Source organism: Delphinapterus leucas, chromosome 21, assembly GCF_059928025.1.
Source record: "Delphinapterus leucas isolate spDelLeu-1000000601 "Yukka" chromosome 21, BTC_Dleu_Yukka2, whole genome shotgun sequence".
Taxonomy (NCBI): Eukaryota; Metazoa; Chordata; class Mammalia; order Artiodactyla; family Monodontidae; genus Delphinapterus; species Delphinapterus leucas.
In genome coordinates, this window is record NC_143149.1 from 21,792,864 (window position 1) to 21,805,248 (window position 12,385).

A 12,385-nucleotide genomic window follows, 5' to 3' on the forward strand; every position below is an offset into this window, starting at 1 on the left:
GGCAGAAATGTCACATAAGCATGCATCTTTTTTGTTGAGATTCTTTTTTCAGCTTTTATTTATGATTATTTCATGTGTGTCTCACGTGATATTTGTAAAACAAAAAAGTATATTCTGTTAGATGAAACTCAAACTGAAGCTATGCTCAATCATATAGAAAGTTCTAATAGTAATAATAGTAGATACTATCTAATACCTAATAATAATTGGCAGGTGACACTACCTACCAATGGCTATTAAATTAATAGATCAAAGTGGTTAAACATAGTTGATGGTTATAAACTTTCAGGGCATAGCAGTAATATGGAAACACACCAGCGTCTGCTACTGAGGGATAGACGTGTAAGAGCTGACACCTATGGCAGGGTAAGTCCAGGTAAACATACTCCCTTCCATCTCTAACCATCTAGAGACCTGTAAGCTTGGCTTCCTCTTCCATCTCAGGGAATTACTCTCTGTCTATTGTAAGCTGAAGAGTATCATCACTTAGAGGTGAGACATAAGCTTCAATTCATCCAACACTATCCCCCAGAACTTCCCGGAGAGGACAAGGCTAAGGGCAAGAAGACATAAGGACAATGGCTTCTTTCAGTCTTGAAGCACAAAGTAGTCTAGTGACTGACTCACAACATTAGCTCAAAAGAGCACCATCTAATCTCCATCAAGTGGAAATTGCACCACTTTTGATTAAATGAACAGAAAAACTGAGTAAGTACCATAATAACCTCTACCACTTATGAGAAAATTTACCCTGGCTTTTATGGGAGGAAAAATCTCCTTATTTCTTGAGCTGAGATATTATACCAAATTATATCCAAGCTTTTTAATTGAAGCCCATTTGTATCAGAGGTTATTAGTCTAATGAAGCCATTTGAAACAAAAAGTATAGACAGTTGCCAATCTACAAACATTTGACTTTCAAAAATAATAAACGGCCCCATTCCTCTTAGCAGTGACGCTTTTAACAATTCCACCTAAGCAAGCTTCCTGTTGCCCTGTATTTTGGTGTCAGCTCTCATCCTCGCTGCAGCCATGCCCCCGAACCCCACCCCAGCTCACAGATGTGGGAGCCATCGCCCTCCTATTTTCCTCCTCATTGTGGCTCTAGCCTTTATCTAGCCATACATCCTTCACCTATGCATTCTGCTATGGACTGCAAGTGCCAAGTCATTACGGCCACCATACTGTTTCAGAACGTTGTAGGATTACACGGGCTTTGTGCTTCAGTCAGAGCATCACTGCCGAGGAGACACCCAGCCTACCTGAATCACAAGGACTTCTCCAAAGGAAAAATGAGGTTCTGATGCCAGAAGTGGAAGGAATGAATTACGAAGAAAAAGAACAATGGTAAACTATAATCTAAATACACATCAGTAAATACAGGTTCCCTGTATTTACCCCAGGTTCCCTGGGGTTGTGATATGGTACAAAGGAAAAAAGATGAGACGCATAGTAGAAGCTGCTAGAGTCTGCTGAGGAAAATGTCCAGGGAAGGAAGAGTTTATTTATTTAGTTATTTTTTTAGAGTCCACATATAAGTGATATCATGCACTATTTGTCTTATTTCACTTGGCATAGTGTCCTCCAGTTTTATCCATGTTGTCTTAAATGATAGGATTATCTTCTTTTTAAAGGTTGAATAATATTCCATTGTATGTATATGTCTGTGTGTGTATGTGTGTGTGTATATATATATATATATATATATATATATGCCATATTTCCTTTATCCATTCATCTACTATGGACACTTAGGTTGTTTCCATACCTTGGCTCTTGTGAATAATGCTACGATGACCATGGGAGTACAGATATCTCTTCAAATAATGATGACGTCTCCTTTGGATATAGACTCAGAGTGGGAGGGAGGAAGAGCTTATGACACAAATTGACCATGTGTAAAAGATGTTGTAGGAATGAAAAACTCCGAACACCTAGGAAGAAAGGGGGAGCATGGAGTATTTGGAAAGGTCATTGTCCAAGGTCATACATAGTTTAAAATTATGACATTTCAGTGAGCCTGTGTGCATGAAGACTTGCTTATATTTCTGGATTTGAATACAGTGCAGAGAAGTGTTGCTAAATTTTCGATCAACCTCAAAAAAAGGGTGGAAATGTTTTTTCTTTTATTATGAAACTGGAGGAAAGGCAAGCCTTATAAGTAGCATGCGGCCCACTAGAATTTTCCCTGATGACAGTGCTAATTTAGGAGAAGAAGAAGGATGCAAGGCCATAGAACAATTGTGAAAGCAAGATAAGGCTGCTGAGTCTTCACTCAGTGTATGAGATTAGGTTTTAATGGCATATGATGAAGTGGCCGTGACACAGCCGGCAGAGCTCATTGAGTTGTTGAAAATGGCTCTTGAAGCTACAGGAAATGGACAGTAGACGTAGAAAAAGAACAAGGTAAATCCAAAAGAGTGGGAGGACAAAATTAATCAAGAGAAAGTCAAAAATAGAGAAGAAAAGCAGTCAACTTGACAAATAAAACCAAAAGAAAGACCAGTAAAATAAGCAATATTTGGCAAATATGATAGAGATGGGACTAGCTATAAAACAGAGAGAACTTGTTTTTTTGATTACAAAAGAATACTATGCTAGCTTTATACCAACACACTTGAAAATCTGGACAAAATGGCTGATTATTGATAAGTTATATGCAGCCAATATTTACTCATATTTTGAGTAGAGAATACAAGTAGCTTTATGAAATTAGAAAATACAATCAAAGATATACACCTTAGAAAGACATCAGTTATTTTCCAATGTATTAAAAAAGCTAGAAGAGTCCTAATACAAAAATCAGATATGGAAAATTTACCCAAAAATAACTAGAAGCACATTTCTTTTAAGATCTTAAGTTCTAACTAATATTAGCAAATAGATTCCAGCAACGTATTTTTAAGAAGTCATAATGATCACGAGGGATTTATCACCATCCAGCAGATATTTTAAAGTAGGGTAAAGTTGTAATGAGGAAAGAAATGTCCTTATCCAATATCAAAACACACTCCAAGTTTCAGTAGTTTAAAAAAAATCTAATAAGCTATAACAGTACCTCAGTATATTATTAAGCCAGAATAGGAACCCATGTATATACGAGAAATAAAATACAGGGTAAATAAAATACAGGCTGTCCTCACTGTGACCTACAAAAATGATCATACAAGCTGAACTGTGCAAAGTTGATCTTAATGATCGACTGGGAAAATATTATTGTTCTATGACCTTAAAATCTTTCTGACAAAAGCACTAGAAACTTTCTTGTTGGTTATAAAGTTACAGATAGACTTAAAAATTTAGTAAACCTTATATTTAGTTAATACAGTGCAACCTAAAACATTAGAAATATTGAGAATTAACATGTTTTATTCCATTGTAAAAAGACTTATGAGACTTCTAGTTTTGAGTCCAGCATGGGAGAAGCCTGGAAGTTGCCACTCTGTCCTAACAGGTAAATATCTGAACCAACTGAAAAATCAACAATTCTTCTTAGATTCATTAGAGAAGTGAGGTCACAGGAAAAATCACCGTGCCCCAAACTGGAGAGGCAGAATAGCAGATACAGAGAATAACAACTTACCGGAACAGAAACCCAAGAGCAGAAATCTCTGTGGAAACCAATAGTGAGGTAGGAAAACCTGAACTGTATTTGACGGATTGCTGGAGGCTTGTGTGGAAAAGTCTGTGAGGTAAAAACTCCAGGGAAGCCCCTATCCTTCTGCGAGTTTTGTCTCTTGAGCTCTACCAGGTTGTGACCACCCGGTGAAGGTCAAAGGAAAGTCCCCTTGGAATTCTGGCAGGGGGAGGGTGAAAGGAGCAATTTTGAAAACACCAGAGCATTCTGCTATTCTTCATAAGGCCTGCCCTCAGGATAAACTGTTTTACCAGAGGCCTAACCTATGGGGTTTTGTCAGAGCCTAACTGACCTGGGGGAAGGGAAATATCCAGCCACTGTGTTTCACCTAAGGTGAGGGAAAATACTGAGAGGCAATTGTGACATTCATAGCTGAGGAGCACATGCTCATTGTAAGACTGAGACCTAACCATAAGACTATGCAATGCTTCTGTAACACCACATCACTAAAGGACTATGCACTGCAGTTAATTTCACCAGTCCACCGTGTCTGGATTTTCAAGGAAGAGAAAAGTGAATCATATAAAATGCTTGATTAAAACCAGAAATGGCAGAAAAAGAGTGGAATATAAAAAAGGAACAAAGAACCATGGCAATAAATATGAAACAGTAACAAATCTGGTAGATATTAATCCAATGATATCAGTAATCATTTTAAACACCAATGGTATAAATACACCAATGAAAAGACAGAGATTGTCACAGAGGATCGGTAAACAAGATCCAAATATAAGAAATCTACTTTAAATGTGAAGGCACACATAGCTTAAAAGTAAAGGGCTGGGGAAAGATACATCATGCTAACACTAATTAAAAGAAAGTTTAAGAAGCTGTATCAATTTCAGATAAAGCAGAGTTAAGAGCAAAGAAAATTATCAGGCACAAAAAGGGGCATTCCATAATGAAAAAGGGGTCAGTTCTCCAAGAAGAATAACAATTCTTAATGCTTATGTGCCTAACAACAAAGCATCAAAATTCGTGAGACAAAAACTGATAAAACTGCAAGGAGAAAGAGATAAATCCACTATCATAGTTGGAGATTTCTACACCCCTCTATCATAAATGGACAAATCCATCAGGCAGAAAATCAGTACAGACATAGCTGAATTCAACAACACCATCAACCAAATGGATATAATAAACGTCTACAGACTACTTCATCCAGCAAGAGCAGAATACACATTGTCTCAACCTCACATGAAGTATACACCAAGAAAGACCACATTCTGGGCCATAAAACACACTCTAACAAATTTAAAACATCAGAAATCATATAAAGTCTGTTCTCAGACCACAGTGAGGTCAAACTGGAAATCAATAACAAAAACAAAGCTGAAAAATTCCAAAATACTTGAAGATTAAATGGTTCAATTCTAAGCAATACGTGGATCTTGCTGTCTATACGTCAACTGAATAACATGCACAGTGACCAAGCACCTACAGACTTTGAAAGAAGGGACCTGATTGTTCACTGATCATGATACACATCTGTTATATCCAGGGAGATTTGTGGACTTAAGAACTAGCTGTGAAGTTTGTACTTTATGCACTTCCTCACAGTTAATATGGCAGTAACTGAAATTTGATTGTTTTGTTGGGGTCCTGGGATTATTTCACTAAATCATGGTAACTGAAATTCATGCATGGGCAAACTGTTCAGAGCGAGGACTGCATGTGCAGCATACATTTGGTAATATTCTATCGCAAGAAACAAATACCTAGAAGAATGTAAAATAGGATAAGAAATCATATTCTTATTATGAGGAAGTCTGTCCCTAAGCAGAACATGAAACTGAGATATCATAAAGAAAAAGAGTTGATTTGACTTCATAAAAATTAAAGAATTCTGCACGACAAAAGGCAATCCAAACATAAAGATAACTGACAAACTAGGAAACATAATACAAACATTTGACCATGGATTTGGCCAACAATTCTTTTCTTCACAATAGTATGAGGAGGGGAAATCTCAGTGAGTCAAACTTCATCAATCAATAGATGAGAGGTTAGACTAAAGTTCTCATATGGTGTGGATTTAATTTTATGGAATGCAAAGTACCTTCCAACAGAAAATGTGGAGTACTACCAGTCTTATCCAGATCCTTGGCAATGCAAGTAGAGAAACCTTGAGTAACTGTGTGAAACATGAATCTCTCTTCTGTTCTATAAGAGAAGAACAATTAACAGAAGGTCTATTTCTCCAGGGCAGAATTCCAATATTGTCTCTGTACCACTGAGCTTTGCAAAACATTGAAACGCACAGTCTTTAGCAAATCACTCCTTTTTTTTTTTTTTTTTTTGCGGTATGTGGTCCTCTCACTGCTATGGCCTCTCCCATTGCAGAGCACAGGCTCCGGACGTGCAGGCCCAGCGGCCATGGCTCACGGGCCCAGCCGCTCCGCCACATGTGGGATCTTCCCAGACCGGGGCATGAACCCGTGTGCCCTGCATCGGCAGGCGGACTCAACCACTGCACCACCAGGGAAGCCCACAAATCAGTCTTAAAACAACCAAGAGGGAAAGAAATGGAAAGGCTAATGAACTTGCCAATTACCTTTGTAGCCCTGACTGCTGAAAATAGCGATGATGGGAAATATGTGATGCCACGTATGTGAAACTTAAAGAGCACAGAGGTTCAAATGGAGTAGAGTAGGGAAGAATGCCTCTGATAACCCACCCAAGTTGAATTATTTATAGCCTCAACTGGGAAACGTTGATTAAGAAATGAGAGGATACAGGAAAGAGCAGCTCCTGAAATTGTGCCTAAATACCGCAAATATTCCTAAGGAATCCCGCGGACAACTGTGTCAGAGAGGAGCTGACAGATGGAGTATAGTAAGCACAGAGATCATGCCCTTGTCAGCCAGCATACGGAGAGCATTACTGATCCTCAGCAAATCATTACTGATCCTCAGAAAAATGTACTGTGGCTGGGTCTAAAACCTGACTGGAATTTTCCATAGATGTGTGATACTGGAGATGGGTTTGCAGCTGCACTTGCCAAATCACCTTTGCAAAGAATGGTAGGTCACAGCCAGAGGAGCAAAGGCTGCTCTGCTCTTTCTCAAGCAGAAAAGGATCTTAGAAGTGCCAAGTTCTGTCCCACAAAGGATGGGGATAGAAGATTATGAGTTAGTGGTCAGTACAATATTTCTGTCTTGAAGCTGGGATATAAAGACTCAGGTGTTGGGTGATGAGCCACAATCCCTCTGAACAGGTGCTTAATCAGGACTGGATAGGATGAATTCAGACCTGGGCATCTGGCATCTGGTACCAGCCCTTTTTCTGGCAGGCTGCCTTTAGACATGTCCCTGACACCTTTGCATCTGTAGCTTTTCGTTGTCGTTGTCTAGTTGTTTAAATATGTAAAATGGTGATAACACTACTTGGTGGCATATTCTATTTTAAAAAAGCCTTCCATTACTCAGTGCATATCAAACAGTAAATGCTTTCTCTTAGTAAACCTGCATAGCAATTTTCTGAACTCTTCTGCTCTGGGCAAGATTCATAAATACACCAGACAAACAAAGTGAAAGAGGAGACCGTACATAGTGTTTTATTCAATTGGGTCTTGATACCTAAGTGTGACTCTTAACCAAGGATTATGCAGTAGTTAAGGACACAGATTAAAGTTGTTTAGAGTGTGTCCTGAAGTCTCACTGCCAGAATTTAAATCTCTACTCTGGAAATTATAGACCTGAGACAAATTACTTCCCTAAACTTCGTTTCCTGCATCTGAGAAAGATAATAGCATCTACCTTGTAGTAGACTGAATAATACCATTGCCCCCAAATGTCCACATTCTAATCCCCAGAACCTGTGAATGTCACCTTAAATGGCAGAAGGGACTTTGCCAATGGGATGAAAGTAAGGGTCTTGAGATGGGGAGATTCTCCTGGACTACCTGGATGGACCCAGATGTAACCACTGGTGTTCTCGTAAGAGAGAGGCAGAGATAGTTTCTACTCCAAAGAGAATGTGATGATGAAGTTGAAGTTGGATTGATGTGGCCAGAAGTCAAGGAATGCTGGCGAGGAAACAGATTCTCGCTTAGAGCCTCTAGAAGGAGGATGGATGGCCTTGTCAACTCCTGGTTCCAGCCCAGGGAAACTGGTTTTGGACCTCTGTCTTCCAGAACCATAAGAAAATAAGTGTGTTGTAAGCAACCACATTTGTAGTACTTTGTTACAGCAGCCATAGGGAACTAATGCGTACCTCATAGGAACTATTTCTCCAATTAAAATGTTGGAGAAACTGGAAACACAGTGGCATGTCTGACACACGGTAGGTATGCTACCATTTGCCACTCTTGGAAACTGAAGCCTTGGTTTTGAGGGATCATCAAAACCGGTACAATGGCTGCCATTTTTCTCCTTGTTCGTCCTGGCTAACAAACCTGGTAGAGAGAGCTCCATCCTTTCCCACAGGACCTCCACCCCTATTACTTAGAGGGAAGAGGTTATGTCTCACTTAAGACACTTATTCTTTTCCTTTCTACTTTTTTTTCATTAATCTTCATCCAACTGGCCTTTCTAAATTTTAAAGAAAACAAAAGCATTTCTCAGTGGATTCAGATACTACCCCAAGTTAATATTCCAACCAAGTTCTTGTTCTTCTGGGTCTCATCACCAGAAATTTCTGAGCCTAAATCCTCTCTAGTTTCTAGGATCACTCATTGTCTCATTTCTCCCTTCTCCTTTTAGTTCAGAGTCTTGTCAACTTAGCCCCTTCCCTAAACACAACTTATAATAAGGCGACACAGCAACATGAAGAAAGTCTAGATGGTCTGGTTTTAATCCTGGGTTTTTGCCACCTACTTACTGTGTGACATTAGACAAGCTATTCAACCTCTCTGGGCCTCAGTTTCCCAAAAAAAAGGTGAATATTACGAATAATACCTACATATAGGGTTGCAATTATGAGGATTGAGTTAATATTTGCTAAGCACTTAGAATGTACTTGTCTTCTGGGTGCTCAGGAAAGAGGTCCAGAGGCTCAGCGTTGCACTTGAGGGAAGTGAGGACTCCACTGGCCTCCTGGGGCCTAGATGTCAATGGTATATCCCCACTGCTACGGTGGTGCCTCTTCCAATCGTCCTCTCCTTTGGTTTCTGTGTGATCCTCCATCTTTGCCATGCCTCTTTGGGGCTCTTCTTGGACCTTCACCTCACTCTCCTTTGGGCAAGGAAGTGGGAGGTGACTGGATGGTACCGGCTTCCTAACCTTGACTGCCCGCTCAGGTGGTGAACGCAGGAGGGTAAATTTGCGCCCCGGTGGAAGAATCTTGATGGTTCTCGAGTGGCCGAACATCATGGAATCACGAGCAGACAGCACGGGCTTCTTTGGCGAGTCCCTCCAGTTCACAGAGGGAAGCACCCCCAGACGGGAGTACCTGGCCTGCTGGATGGGATCCTGCCTTTTTGGTGTGTGTAAAAGCCAGACGATAAAGGCACTCGATCCCAGTAGGACAGCCCGGGACCAGGGCAGAAGGCAGGCGCTGGAGCAGCGGGGTGGTCCCAGTCAGATGTGGCAGCCTCCCGGGAGGGCAAAACCAGCGGGTGACAGCCCACCAGAGCCCCACGGCGGAGCCAGGTACGAAATTGACAAAGTAAATTGCCCATGTAGAACTGGTTGTGCGCCGAGCCATCTTAGAGTGTGAAACTGGGAGAGCTTCTCCCTAGCTTCTAACTCCTCTCGAGGTCTAGCACGCACTGGACGCTGGATGGCTCAGCCTGGCGCTTATGACATGTCCATTGTACACGTCATAAAGGGTGGGCGGGGGGAGGGGTGGGGGGCACACGCAAGCCCAGCCCGTGTAGAAACCTGGGCAAAAGGCGGGGCCCCAGAGCCCGACCCCTTCTGGACTTTGTAGCGGCTGGGACTTCTTGCTGTGGGTGGCAGGTGTTTGGCACTGGATGGGCCACCATGTGGAGACTGTTTGGAACTGTGGAAGCCTTCTCCTTCAGAGCTCACCCTGCCTGGGCACCGGCTCTGCAGGCCCTTCAGCACCTGGGTATGTATCGGCCAGCCCTTCCCCCCGAGGGGGCTCAGAGTCCAGAGCCTGCTCAGAGCTGAGCGCAGGAGCCACCCAGATCTTGCCAGGGTGTGGCCGCCTCCTCCGGGGACCTCCCCAGCTTCTCTGCGAGGCCTGGAGACAGGAGCACCTTCTCCAGGGCTGCTCAGCTGCCAGCATCACCATGAGCCAGGCGGAGGAGGTTTCTGAGCAGGGGATGCAGAGCCCTGCCCCGACTGGATGCTGCACCCCACGATGTCCCTTCCCGGCAGATAGGCTCTTTCTTCACTTCTTTTTCGAAATTTGGTAAAACAGCATTTAAACCTTCGACTGTTCTTCAGGGTATACAGATGGTAGTGGCTTAGCCGGGATTCGCACCAAGCCTTTGTGATTCCAGAGCTCGTGCTCTGGACTGTGGTGCCTGCTTATCATATATGCTTCATGTGTTACCTTTTTTTTTTTCTTGTAGTCCTTATGGTACTTAGCCCTAAGTGCCATACCTGTAATGAACACATACATTGCCTTGTAGGAGGTCTTCTTTTGTTCAACTCATGAATTGGTCATCCACCACACGGGGTTCTAGTCTCAGAAGATACAGGTCAGGGACCACCAGCTGTCAGCATAGCACCATCCCACATTTCTAACTGAGGCTTGCAGCCCAGACTTTCCCTTTGGTCTAGTTTGAAGGATCCAGATATGTAAAGATTATATTCTAGATAAATCATGGGCTATCCTGAAAGAAATTCACCAGTGAATTATTCTGTATGGATTAGAAGCCAGTTTCTCTGGCCTTCCTGGAGTATATCCAATAAGGCATCTCATTCATGTCTAGAAAGCAAATATATCATTTATTGCAACTTCATCATGGAGCAATGTATTAGTTTAAAGTATGAGCAACACAATGTGGTCATTGTGAGTATGCCAGCTGGGTCCACTCTTTACTACACATACGTAACTCTAGAGATTCTTATGCCCAAGAGAGGAGACATACTCTTGGGTGTCTAGGACAAGGGAAACGTGTTGTTATTCACGAGCTGGAAGCTTCAGCATGACAGGAAAGAACTGAAAAATCCTGGTCTACACATCACTTTACCTTGTTTGAATCTTGTTTCTTTGGCTTGCTTCACTGGAGTGTTTTCTGTCTCCTGGGGCTGACACTGTGTGTTATGTATGAGGCGTGTGACATGCAGAAGTTTCAGAACTCAGAATCATATAGATCAGTAAAAATTTATTTATATATTTTAGTTTAAAATCTATTTAAAGGGCTTCCCTGGTGGCGCAGTGGTTGAGAGTCCGCCTGCCGATGCAGGGGACACGGATTCGTGCCCCGGTCTGGGAAGATCCCACATGCCGCGGAGCGGCTGGGCCCATGAGCCATGGCCGCTGAGCCTACGCGTCTGGAGCCTGTGCTCCGCAACGGGAGAGGCCACAACAGTGAGAGGCCCGCGTACCGGAAAAAAAAATCTATTTAAAATAACACTGGGCATAATTCATATATTACAAAATTAGTTTGACCCTCTGCTCACGAGATTCTTTTTATGGTATGTCAAAGCAAATTTGGACTTCCATCCCCAGTAAACTTTGAGGTTGGAAGACACAAAAGGTTTTGCTCAGACCTAAATTCTGTCTGAAAAAAAAAGGGTAAATAGTATAAGCCCTTTCTAACCCCTCCAGGAGCAGAAATGATTTACAGCTGTGGCATTTAACCATAATTCCTTGATCTCATTTGAGAAGAGTTCAGTAAGAAACAATCTCTTGATTTTTGTTTGTTTTGTTTGTTCCCTGTTTTCTTGTCTTGCTTACCAACAATCCACTGTAATTCATGAGTGAGTATGGCAGCAGGCTTAGTGTTCCCTGGAGCTCATTAAATGGACTTTTTTTCCTAAAATGACTTTTGTCTCCTTGTTTTCAGCCCCTCTTCTTTCCTCTGCCCTTTACTATAACCAGGGCTCAGCAAAAGCTGACTGGCTTTGTGCAGACCCTACTTAGGCTGTGTCGTCTCCTTCAGAGTTAAAGAATTTTTGCAACACAGCCCTTTGTACATTAAGGACAATCCATATAATCCAACAGCAAACTTCCTCTGTACACCCCACAAATCTATTTAAAAGACTCCTGAGGCACAAGCAGTGACACGTATTCCTAGTTCAACCATAAGTGACACCAGTCTTCTATACACCTAGTTCATTGTTCAGTGCATCCCTAGATTTTCTGCAATGCTAGAGCTACAGAGATTACTAAATTTCTAAGAGAGAGAGAAGGAGAAAGATGAAAAGAACATGAGCACTCTGACAAAGTCGGAAAGCTGGCTCTGCCACATATCCACTGTGTGACCCTGGGGAAGTTTACCTAGCCTCTCTGAGCCTCATTTTTTTTCATCTGTGAACTGTGGATAGTAAACGTCAAATACATACCTCATGGGAATGCTACAAGAATTAAATGATATTTGCAATTGACCTAACCCAATGTCTGGCACATAATAGCAGCTCACTGTATGTTTATTTCTTCCTCACGACTTTATTCATCTGAAACAAAAACCAAGGTTTGAGCAAAAATAACTTCTGGAAAGAGAAGTACCTTAGAGGAGCAGTTGAAAAGGTCCTGACTCTCCTAATGCCTTCCCTAAAATCCCTATTGCTGCCTTTATATTATACCCACCTCCAAGGCAGCAGTGTTCTCTAAAGAATATCTAGTACTTTTACACATTTCTGAAGGAAGTGTCAATTTGTCCCTCCTCTC

General features: G+C 41.9%; 1 protein-coding gene and 1 pseudogene across 11 annotated transcripts in view; both read right to left on the reverse strand.

Annotated features, from left to right (window-relative positions):
• The window catches only part of MFHAS1 (multifunctional ROCO family signaling regulator 1), a 115,261-nt gene that overhangs the window by 35,711 nt on the left and 67,165 nt on the right, over window positions 1–12,385 (reverse strand). The window lies entirely within an intron of this gene.
• LOC149744439 (nuclear pore-associated protein 1-like) overlaps window positions 1–12,385 on the reverse strand; it is a 28,965-nt pseudogene continuing 16,580 nt past the window's right edge.